Below are 9,138 nucleotides of genomic sequence, written 5' to 3' on the forward strand. Positions count from 1 at the left end.
TAAAACAGACTAAGGGACCTTTTTAAATGCTTAGGAAGTCTTTGCAGGTGTTTTTTGTTAATTATTTTAATTTACTGAGTTAATGACTTTTGTGTTTTCATTGGCTATAAGCCATAATCATCAACATTAACAGAAATAAACACTTGAAATAGATCACTGTGTTTGTAATGACTCTATATAATATATGAGGTTCACTTTTTGCATTGAAGAACTGAAATAAATTAACTTTTTGATGATATTCTAATTTTGTGAGATGCACCTATATGTTATGGCCTTGTAAATTAGAGTGTCTATCTTCATGGGGTGCACTTAAATAGTGCTGGGCAGCCCGTGTTCTTGCCTCAGCAGCGAATTTAGCTATCCAGGGAATCTAGTCACTTTATGTGTATATCAGTTCTGACATTATGTTGCTTGCATTTGAATCCTGTCTCTTTTTTATTGTTTGATAACTGCACTGTCTGCTAGTGATTTAATGTATTTGCTCTAGTTTCAATTTGCAATGCATTATGGGAAAGTTCCAAGAGCATTGTGAGACAGTTCTTGTTGCATTGTGGTCCTGTTCTTGTCACAGTTTGGGCAGCGACCATTATTTCCTCTTCTCTTCTGATGGAGAAGTTCCCTTATCACTCATCTTGTAAAGTGGCACAGAGCGGTAGTCGTGACTGAACGTCGGTCTGATTTCGCTCTGGCACTTTACAGACAATGGGTGTCCCAGTCCCAGTGTGCTCTAGGGTGTGGGGTGCAGCACACTCTCTTGTAGGCCGCAGGCCTCCACTGCCTTCAGGCTTCTGTCCTCAGAAGCCGCCGCTCACAATTTAGGGAACACGAAGTTCTTTGTAACAGTCAAACATATACTTGACAGTTCAAGTTCATCAGGTGGGTACAGATGGGATAAGGCACAGCAATTCACATTATCCTCCTTCTTAGCATAACTCCTCTTCAGCCCTGTTGCTAGCTCATCCTGTATTTCTCGTCCACCTCTGCAGTGCACCCGGGACTGGCCTTCAACTTCCATCTATGCAGGTCCCTGTCCATCTTCCTTTGTACTTCAGAGCACACAAAGTGTCCGGCAGCTCCTATGCCAGACCTTAGGCTCTGGACGTGACTGGAGCGACTGCTCTGGATCCCAGTAATGCCTCCCACTGCCTGGAACATTGAGTACTATATACAGTGGGTACGGAAAGCATTCAGACCCCTTTACATCTTTCACTCTTTGTTTCATTGCAGCCATTTGGTAAATTCTAAAAAGTTCATTTTTTTTCTCATTAAAGTACACTGTGCACCCCATCTTGACTGAAAAAAAACAGAAATGTAGAAATTTTTGCAAATTTATTGAAAAAGGAAAACTGAAATATCACATGGTCATAAGTATTCAGACCCTTTGCTCATATTTAAGTCACATGCTGTCCATTTCTTGTGATCCTCCTTGAGATGGTTCTACTCTTTCATTGGAGTCCAGCTGTGTTTAATTAAACTGATAGGACTTGATTTGGAAAGGCACACACCTGTCTATATCCCCGGTCCTCGCTTCACACTTGCCGTCGGGAGATCAGCGGCCCTAGCCATTGATCTCCCGACGGTAGCCGCATGGAGGTCAGCGGCGCCGCCGGTCGCGGTACTTCTGCTGCGAGCAGCCGGGAGATGAGCGGCTAGCGCCGGTCATCTCCCGGCTGCATCGCCGCTGACCTCCGTGCGGCAGATGAGCTGCTAACGGCCGCCATCTTTTTCTGAAATCCCGCGTCGCTGATTGGCCGCGGCTGGACCAATCAGCGACGCAGGATTTCCTGGACAGAAGGACAGACAGACAGACGGGATAAGACGATTATATACAGTACAGACCAAAAGTTTGGACACACCTTCTCATTTAAAGATTTTTCTGTATTTTCATGACTTTGAAAATTGTACATTCACACTGAAGGCATCAAAACTATGAATTAACACATGTGGAATTATATACTTAACAAAAAAGTGTGAAACAACTGAAAATATGTCTTATATTCTAGGTTCTTCAAAGTAGCCACCTTTTGCTTTGATGACTGCTTTGCACACTCTTGGCATTCTCTTGATGAGCTTCAAGAGGTAGTCAATGGAAATGGTCTTCCAACAATCTTGAAGGAGTTCCCAGAGATGCTTAGCACTTGTGGAGGCCAGGTCATCTGGCGTAGCACCCCATCATTCTCCTTCTTGGTCAAATAGCCCTTACACAGCCTGGAGGTGTGTTTGGGGTCATTGTCCTATTGAAAAATAAATGATGGTCCAACTAAACGCAAACCGGATGGAATAGCATGCCGCTGCAAGATGCTGTTGTAGCCATGCTGGTTCAGTATGCCTTCAATTTTGAATAAATCCCCAACAGTGTCACCAGCAAAGCACCCCCACACCATCACACCTCCTCCTCCATGCTTCTCGGTGGGAACCAGACATGTAGAGTCCATCCGTTCACCTTTTCTGCATCGCACAAAGACACGGTGGTTGGAACCAAAGATCTCAAATTTAGACTCATCAGACCAAAGCACAGATTTCCACTGGTCTAATGTCCATTCCTTGTGTTCTTTAGCCCAAATAAGTCTCTTCTGCTTGTTGCCTGTCCTTAGCAGTGGTTTCCTAGCAGCTATTTTACCATGAAGGCCTGCTGCACAAAGTCTCCTCTTAACAGTTGTTGAAGAGATGTGTCTGCTGCTAGAACTCTGTGTGGCATTGACCTGGTCTCTAATCTGAGCTGCTGTTAACCTGCGATTTCTGAGGCTGGTGACTCGGATAAACTTATCCTCAGAAGCAGAGGTGACTCTTGGTCTTCCTTTCCTGGGGCAGTCCTCATGTGAGCCAGTTTCTTGCAGCGCTTGATGGTTTTTGCATCTGCACTTGGGGACACTTTCAAAGTTTTACCAATTTTTTGCATTGACTGACCTTCATTTCTTAAAGTAATGATGGCCACTCATTTTTCTTTACTTAGCTGCTTTTTTCTTGCCATAATACAAATTCTAACAGTCTATTTAGTAGGACTATCAGCTGTGTATCCACCAGACTTCTGCACAACACAGCTGATGATCCGAACCCCATTTATAAGGCAAGAACTCCCACTTATTAAACCTGACAGGGCACACCTGTGAAGTGAAAACCATTTCCGGTGACTACCTCTTGAAGCTCATCAAGAGAATGCCAAGAGTGTGCAAAGCAGTCATCAAAGCAAAAGGTGGCTACTTTGAAGAACCTAGAATATAAGACATATTTTCAGTTGTTTCACACTTTTTTTGTTAAGTATATAATTCCACATGTGTTAATTCATAGTTTTGATGCCTTCAGTGTGAATGTACAATTTTCATAGTCATGAAAATACAGAAAAATCTTTAAATGAGAAGGTGTGTCCAAACTTTTGGTCTGTACTGTATATTAGATGATGACCCCACAGACCCTTTACACAGCATTATGTTTCCACAGCTCCTTGTATACAGTATGATTCCCTCATTGTTCCCTAAATACAGTATGATGTGCTCACAGCTCCATATACACCGTATGATGTCCCCACACATGCAGATACACAATATGATACCTATACACAATATGATGCCCCTACATCTCCCTATACACAATATGATGCCCCTACATCTCCCTCCATCTGAACAAGTCTCTCCAGCTTCAGAAAGATTATGGACGCATCACATTTTTTTTTACGGACAGGGAAAAAAGTGCCCTATTTTTATGGACTGTCCAAGAATTTCTGGACAGTTGGCTACCCTGCTATTAGTTCCACTGGGGTGGCAGCCTAGGTGGATGCTGGAAGCACAACCGTCTCTCCCTAAGATTCGGAGAGGGAAGGCCACCGAGTCCTGACCCTTGCTGTGGCCTTTTCGTTGAGAGGGATGGTTTATTGAGGGCCCATATATACACACAGTCATGGCCGGAAGTGTTTAGCAACCTTGAGATTGTTCCAGAAAGTGAAGTATTTCTCCCAGAAAATTATTACAATTACACATGTTTTGTTATACATTTGTTATAATATTTATTTCCTTTGTGTGTATTGAAACAGCACAAAAAAATGGGAAAAAAAGGCAAATTGGACATAATTTCACACAAAACTCCAAAAATGGGCCGGACAAAATTGTTGGCACTTTTCCAAAATTGTGGAAAAACAACTTTGCTTCAAGCATGTGATGCTCGTTAAAACTCACCTGTGGCAAGTAACAGTCGTGGGTAATATGAAAGTCATACCTGAGACCAGATAAAAAGTGGAGAAGATAGATAGATATTAGATTGATAGATAGATAGATATGAGATAGATAGATGGATATGTTGCACCCCAGGGGTCTGGTTACCACTGTAATAGAAATATTATGTCTGAGAGCAAGTGGGAGGTTTCCTGGTTCGGAGCCCTTAAACATGCAACACCTCCTGTCCCAGACCAGATAGGGGAGGAACCTGCCCTATATAAACTGGATCTGGGGCGGGGTTAGTGAAGTCAGAGCCTGGAGTTAGTTCCAGACACAGGGAAAGTAACAGCGAGGAGCTCTGTAGGAGCAGGAGCTGAAGACCAGGGACTTGAGCTAAGCGGAGTTCGTCCTGGCTGAAGACTCTGAGAACCGGACACAGGAGTCCGAGGTTGCGGGGACTTATATATACCCAGCAGCAGAAACCCGCCGGCAGGGGATTTCAAGTCCTCTGGCCATAGAAGCCCGGAGGCTCAGTCACGAGCAAGGGACCAGCACTGCAATCGAGGAGCGGGGGCTATCAGAAGGCCCCAAGTCACCAGCCATACAGGTGAGCACCACACGGAACACTCAGGGACGTGGGCTACTTCCACTCGCTTACAGCAAGGTAGCCAGGAAGAGTGCAGATAGTCGGGGAGGCCTACAACTCCACCTGGCCAGGGGAACTCCAGTTTTCTCACAGACTGACCAGGCCTCTTATGCTAGCCAGTACTCCCGGGAGGGTCTGCCTTATCACCATCAGTAAAGACCCTGAACTGCACTGCAAAGCCTCTGAGTCGTTCCTGCTGCGCTCGTGTACCATCACTCCTATCATCCACACTCACTAGCCTGAGGCTATACTCCTCCCGTGGGGAGTTATACTACACTCTGCTGCCCTCACAACATCAGCCTCAGAGGTCTGCTCAGCAGCGGCGGTTCTTATTGACCGCAATCCACGGGTGGCGTAGTCGGACATTGCATTATACTGATACAGAGACTGCCACAATATTGGTCTGGCCACCCTGAGCCACGGGACCAGGTCGCCACAACTACTCCCAGCATTGCCCTGAAGTCCGGTCCCGGGTGCCCCATGGCCCAGGGGGCGCGTCATATAGATAATAGATAGATGATAGATAGTCCTATGATATGAGATAGAGGTCGTTATAGACAGGTTTATACACTCTCTCCCGAAGTCGGTAAAATCCTGGGTTGCCCAGGGAGATCCCTATAATGCTGATGACTTGGTGGGGTTGGTGGAAAGATACCAGGCGGTTGAGAGTCCGTTGGGAAAACAAGGGGTCGTAGCCTCTCAATACTGGGGTTCCCAAAAGGTGGCGGACACCCAAAAGAAGGGAGCTAGCGCCACACCTGGGGGGCATCCTAGAGTTCAGGAGGGGTCTGAGTTGCTGCCCAAGGTCCCACCCCATAATATAGTGTGTTGGAGATGTCATACCCCTGGCCATATTGCCTCCCGGTGTCCCATAACCTCTGAACCAATGGACTGTAACATGGGCCGGCGTTGCTCTTATTTTGCCTACCCCGCCTGCAGCGCAGTTCGTCAACATGGCGAGGGCCCTCAGGCATGCTCAGTGTCAGTTAACGGGGCACAAGTCTCTGGACTATTGGTCTCAGGAAGTTTGGTGACCCTGATAAGGGCCACACTCCCTCATCGGCTGGTTTCTGGGAAGGTGGTGGGTGTCCGGTGTATCAATGGGGACGCTAAGAACTATCCTGTGGCCCAGGTGGATGTAAACACAGACTGTGGCACCACATCTCATGAAGTGGCGGTCGTTAAGGACCTATTGCATCCCATAATAATTGGACGTTACTTTGCATTATTCTGGGAAATGTGGGGGAAAGCGGGGACACCTGGTTGCTTGGACGACAGCCAGATCGCCCCTAAGGAAACTTACCCGCAGAACATAGTAGATGAGTTTCCCATGTGTGTGCTGGTGGGCAATGAGGCTGAAGTAGCATCCCCTGAGTCCAATATCCCTGAGCTTTAGGTGTCCGAGGGAAACTTTGGAACTGCCCAACTCAGGGATTTAGCTCTGAAAGGGGCCTTTGAAAATGTTACTGTGTTAAATGGGGTGCCTCAGGAACCGGGGGCTGACACTCGGTTCCCTCATTTTGCTGTGAATGGGGATTTGCTGTACAGAATAACCAAGCCAAGGGGTGAGGTAATAGAACAGTTGCTGGTGCCAGGGCCCTATAGACGCAGGGTGTTAGACATGGCTCATTCTCATGTGTTGGGTGGTCACCTGGGTGCAGACAAGATTCAAGAACGGATCCTCCAAAGATTCTACTGGCCAGGTTGCTATAGAGAAATATAGAGTTATTGTCGTTCCTGCCCCACATGCCAGATAACCTCCCCAGTGGCCCACTTCCGCAGTCCCCTAGTGCCACTACCAGTCATCGAGGTTCCATTCGAACGCATAGCAATGGATCTAGTGGGGCCTCTGGTCAAGTCCGCCCAAGTGCATCAGTATATCCTGGTGGTATTAGATTATGCTACATGGTATCTGGAGGCCGTACCACTACGAAACTCCTCCACCAGGTGTATAGCCCGGGAGTTAGTCCACATGTTTTCAAGAACTGGGTTGCCTAACGAGATCCTAACAGACCAAGGAACTCCATTTATGTCGAAGGTCATGAGGGAATTGTGCAAGACACTGCAGATTGCACAACTGAGAACCTCCGTGTACTCTCCCCAGACGGACGGACTGGTAGAGAGGTTTAACAAAACCTTGAAAGCAATGTTGAGGAAAGCAGTGGAAAAGGATGGCCGAGACTGGGACTATATGTTGTTCGCCATGAGGGAAGTTCCCAAAGCTTCCACAGGTTTCTCCCCGTTTGAACCACTCTATGGACGACACCCTCAGGACTCCTGGAGGTGGAGAAAGAGTCCTGGGAAGCTGAGACCACTCCCTATAGGAGAGTGGTGGAGCACGTTGCCCAGATGCAAGAGAGGATTGCCCATGTGATGCCCATTGTGAGGGAGCACCTCCTTAAGGCACAAGAGGCACAGTCCAGGGTGTATAATAGGTCGGCCAGGGTGAGATCGTTCAACCCAGGAGATCGAGTGCTTGTGCTAGTCCCACAGTGGAGACAAGTTCATGGCCAAGTGGCAGGACCCCTATGAGGTGGTAGAGAAAGTGGGGGAAGTCAACTTTAAGATCCACCAACCAGGGAAGAGGAAGCCCTACCAAATTTACCATGTTAACTTGATTAAGCCATGGCAAGATAGAGAGCCTGCGGAAGCTCCCTGTTTAATGGCTGAGGCTGAGGCCGATGTGAAAGAGGTCAAGGTGGCAGAGTCACTGTCACATGCCCAAAAGCAACAGTGCAAAGAGTTGTTACAGCGAAATAAAGACATGTTTTCGGAGTTGCCAGGACTCACTCAGGTCATAGAGCATGAGGTTCTCACAGAGCCTCATGTTCGCGTCAATCTAAAACCATACCGGATCCCCGAAGCCCGCAGAGAGGTGATCTCTAAAGAAGTAAGGCGGATGCTAAACCTGGGAGTCATTGAAGAGTCCAAAAGTGGATGGTCCAGTCCTATAGTCTTAGTGCCGAAACCAGATGGAGAATGGCGGTTTTGCAACGACTATAGGAAGCTGAACGAGGTCTCAAAGATCGACGCCTACCCAATGCCTAGGGTAGATGAGCTTATCGAAAGGCTAGGACCCGCTCGGTACATCACCACTCTGGACCTCACCAAAGGATATTGGCAAATTCCCCTGTCCAAAGAGGCTAAGGAGAAGACAGCCTTCTCGACGCCAATACGTCAGGATGCCGTTTGGGTTGAAGGGAGCTCCGGCCACCTTCCAGAGAGCCATGGACCGGATCTTAGCACCCCACAAACAGTATGCAGCGGCCTACCTAGATGCCATCGTCATATTTAGCCAGGACTGGGAAAGTCATCTGGACAAAGTTCAAGCCATACTTGATGCCCTAAGGAAGGCGGGCTTTACTATCAACCCGAAGCCAAGTACCTAGGGTACGTGGTTGGTAGAGGGGAAATAAAACCACAAATAAATAAGGTCGAGGCGATCTTGAACTGGCCACAGCCCCTCTCGAAGAAGCAGGTCATGGCGTTTCTAGGCATTGTGGGCTACTATCGAAGATTTGTCCCTAACTTTGCCCTGATAGCAGCCCCACTGATGGATCTTCTGAAAGGGATGAAGTCAGCTATGGCCAAGTGGTCCCCGGAAGCAGAAGTGACCTGCCAGGAATTGAAACTGGTCCTCTGTAAACAACCAGTCTTGGTGGCACCCAGCTTCTCCAAGGAGTTTGTGGTCCAGATGGATGCATCGGATGTCGGGCTGGGAGCAGTCTTGTCCCAGGAGATTAACGGAGAAGAACACCCTGTAAAATACCTCAGTCTGAAGCTCTCCGCTTGTGAGAAGGACTACTCCATTGTAGAAAAAGAATGTTTGGCCATTAAGTGGGCGTTAAACACTCTGAGGTATTACCTATTAGGCAGAAGGTTCAGGTTAGTGTCAGACCATGCCCCATTGAGGTGGATGCGAGAAAAGAAGGGAAACAATGCCAGAGTGACTAGGTGGTTCCTGGCTCTACAAGATTTTAGTTTCCGGGTAGAGCATAGGCCTGGGAAACAACATGGGAATGCCGCTGCCTTGTCAAGGGTTTATTGTATGGTGACAGAAGGTGCCAAGCCCTACGGCTTTGGACAGAGGGGGGGTGTATGTAAGGTTGCTGCCGGACAGATCGTGGACGGGAGGTATGTGTCCTCGAAGTGCCATGCTTCGGTGATGTAGGATCCGGAGAAGCAGGCTCCAGCACACATAGTGCTGAGAGGAATTTAATGAGTCCGGATTACAGGGCCGGGTTTTATGAGCAGCTGAAAGAGCACCTGTGGCACCTAACAGGTGTTGGCAATAACTAAATCACACTTGCAGCCAGTTAACATGGATTAAAGTTGACTCAACTT

Source organism: Phyllobates terribilis, unplaced genomic scaffold (genome assembly GCF_046119375.1).
Source record: "Phyllobates terribilis strain yellow unplaced genomic scaffold, ASM4611937v1 Scaffold_38__1_contigs__length_12584779, whole genome shotgun sequence".
NCBI classification, from domain to species: Eukaryota; Metazoa; Chordata; class Amphibia; order Anura; family Dendrobatidae; genus Phyllobates; species Phyllobates terribilis.